Genomic DNA, 3580 nt, shown 5'->3' with positions numbered 1-3580 from the left:
ATATATATATATATATATATATATATATATATATATATATATAATCAACTGTAATGACTGGTGTATCTCTAAGTATATCCTTTGAAAATGAAATAATTCAGTCAATCCCAGTATTTATCTTTATCTGACTTACTCCTGATTAATATACTCAAAGATTCTGAGGGTTAACTTACCCTAGATTTGTGCATTCATGTGAATTTCCCACCTTTGGCTGATATTCTTAGCATATCTAGTAGGTCTGACTGATTTCTTGGGTTTTGTTTACATGTACAGAAATGTGCTGAAACTAACTCATACTGGCCTGTGAGATTCAATGGTTAAATTTTCAGTGCCCGCATTTGTACCTCAGAAATCAGAAAATTATTCAAATCAGGGCTTAATTTATTGCTTTGCTAATTGCCTAGGCTTAAGAATATGATGGATAAAATGTTGAATAACCCAGATTAAAATTAAAGGAATACCTTAAGTGCCTTTTTTTTCCTTTTTATCCAGAGAGTCAGTTGCTAAACATTTACCACACCTATGCATCTGCAGACTCTTTGGCCAGAAGCAGAACAAAAGTGAGACTCAAGGATGGGTGACAGACAGGAGTCATGTCATCAAGGGTTTATTGAGAGTTTGATATGTACCAGGCACTAGGCTAAGCTTTGGAGATACAAAGAAATGTAAAAACAATCTTTGCTTTCAAGGAGATTACAATGTAACATGAGTAGACAACATGCAAACAGTCACATACATAAAAAGATACATGCAGGGTAAGTTAGAGACAATCTCAGAGGGGATTCACTAGTATTAAGAGTGAACAGGAAAGCCTTCCCTCAGAAGGTGGGATTTTAGCTGAAATCTGAAGGAATTGAGAAAAGCCAGAAGGCAAGGTTGAGAAGGGAGAGCAGTGCAGGCGTGTGAGACAGGCAAAGAAAATGTGTAGTCAAGAGGTGGAGAATCTTGTGCAGAAAAAATATGTCTCCTTGCATTCTTTTACTGTGAATGGATGAATGATCCACCAATGATCTATTATTCTATTAATAAATGCTGTCTTTAGAGGCGGATATGCTTTTCTGTTCCTTGAAATCTGTAACCAGAACTATATATCACTTAAGGCCAAAGTATGATCTAAAGACAGTGAATGGAGGGCTAAACATCCAAATTTAAAACCATAAAAAATTAAATAAAGAGAACCAAGAAAGCAATAAATATATAATGACTACAGCAATATAAGTGAACAATAGCAAAGCAAGTTAAACTGAAAGAAGATATTTGAGAAGGTACCTCCTATATTTTGCAAAGGTCAGAGAGGAGGATGGACAGTAGGCATGGAACACTGTCTTAATGTTTTGATTTTATTTATTATATTTTACTTTTTCCAATTACATGTAAAGACAATTTTCAACATTCATTCTGGGAAAGATATTGAGTTCCAAATTTTTCTTCCCTCCTGATCTCCTCCCCAATATGGCAAACAATCTGACATAGGTTATGCATGTGCCAACCTGTAAAACATATTGCCACTTTTGTCATGTCCTAAAAGAAGAAATAGAACAAAAGGGAAAAACACAAAAAAGTGAAAATAGTATGTATCTGCATTCAGATACATAAGTTCTTTCTCTGGATGTGGATAGCATTTCCCATCAAGAGTCTTTTAGAATTGTCTTGGATAATTGTGTTGTTAGGAAGAGCTAAGTCTGTCATACTTGATCATCTATACTGATTAATTCTGATGATTTTTTTGATTGTTCTTTTTTACAAGGAATGGTTCTCTGTAAAGTACATATGGATAAATGCAGAGGATATAAAACAATATTTTATCCAAAGAAAATAAAATAAAATGAAAAGAATAGTAATAGCAATGATTAGCTAAATAATAATAATAATAACTAACAATTATAGTGCTTACTATGTTCCAGACATTATGCTAAGAACGTTTTAATTATCATCTCATTTGATTCTCATGACAACCCTGGGAAGCAGGTGTTATTATTATCTCCATTTTACAGATGAGGTAACTGAGATAAAAAGAGGCTAAATGATTTGCCCAGGGTCACACAGCTAGTAAGTGTCTGAGACCAGATCTGAACTCTCAGATCTTCCTGACTACAGGATATACACAGATATTTTCAGATATTTTATCTAGGGGTTATCATGAAAAGTCACCCTACATAACCCTGGAGAGATCATCCAATCCAGAAGTCTATTTCCCTCTTTCACAAAGATTTATTTTTTATTGCCACATCAGATTTGTAGACTATTTTAAGCAATTATTGTTTATTTTTGCTCAAGAAGCATGTATTCTGGCTCTGAATTCTCCCCATACTGTTTGTTAAAGATAATAATGGATCAGGGCAACTAGGTGGTGCAGTGAGTAAGAGCGCTGGCCCAGGAATCAGGAGACCGGGGATCAGTTTTGGCCTCAGATACTTAACACCCACACAAAAAAAACTAGCCATGTAATCTTGAGCAAGTTACTTAACCCCAATTTCTTTAAAAAAAAAGATAATAATGGATTATCTCAATTAGTGGTCCTCCAAATCCTTACATTATTGTTAGGCAAATGAACAATGAGGTATAAAAAAAAAAATAAAAAGTATCCTTGCTACCTCCCAGGAAGGAAATTAATAATGTATAGGTAATCAAATTTTATGAAGTAGGACAAATGATCCATTCATTTGGAGTATTCACTTCTTTTAAATGTATTCCTTTCCCACCCCCATTCAGTCCCCCACTCCATGGAGATTAAAGTTTCATTCCTCTTTCTTCAAACTAAATAAATAATTTGTGATATATATCAGAAAAATTACTTAATCACAAGCATTAAAGTACCTACTATGTGCCAAAACCCTTGCTAAGCCACAAAGAACCAAACACAAAAACAAAGCAGTCCCAACTTTTAAAGAATTTTCATTCTAAACAGAGGGAGGATGTTAAAAAAAATTAAAAATTGACGTGGCTCATCTTTTTAAAGCAGTATTTAAAGTATTGACTCAGACTTGAAAAATCTCTAAATTCCATGCTGGAAAAAAACCACCAAACATTCCCAAGAGCATTATCCCCATCAGTCAATACTTTTAGGAGTTAGAAAACACTTTGGCTGCCAAGAAAAAAAAAAGTATTAGGGCTGAATTAGGGATTCACTACTTGAAAGTTTCTTGTTTCCATAAGAAACCTAGTGCCAATAAGACTTTTAAGTGTTGGTTCAGAACAACTTTAAAGATCAAAGTCAATTTGAGTAGCAAAACCGATCAGTCTCTAATGTGATGTCCAGCCTAGTTCCAGATAAAAACTCTTTTGGACCTTGCTCCAGGCAACTTTTCAGAGAAAGTGGTCTGAATCATGAGCTCCCTTTACTTGAAAGGAAAGTAAAAGCCTGTCTACTGATTTCAGGGGTCATTACAAACCATTTTGGACAGCTATATGATATTTATTGACTGAAAAAGAAAATGGTAAAGAATGGTCAAGCTCTGTGTGTGTGATACATAACACAATTAAACTCTGTATGGTGTGTGTGTGTGAGTGTGTGTGTGTGTGTGGAGAGAGAGAGAGAGAGAGAGAGAGAGAGAGAGAGAGAGAGAGAGAGAATGGACAG

The sequence above is a fragment of the Petaurus breviceps genome, unplaced genomic scaffold, assembly GCF_028583685.1.
Source record: "Petaurus breviceps papuanus isolate PSGF00001 unplaced genomic scaffold, PetGlider_PUasm1.0 76, whole genome shotgun sequence".
Lineage (NCBI taxonomy): Eukaryota > Metazoa > Chordata > Mammalia > Diprotodontia > Petauridae > Petaurus > Petaurus breviceps.
Note: the sequence above shows the minus strand (reverse complement) of the source record.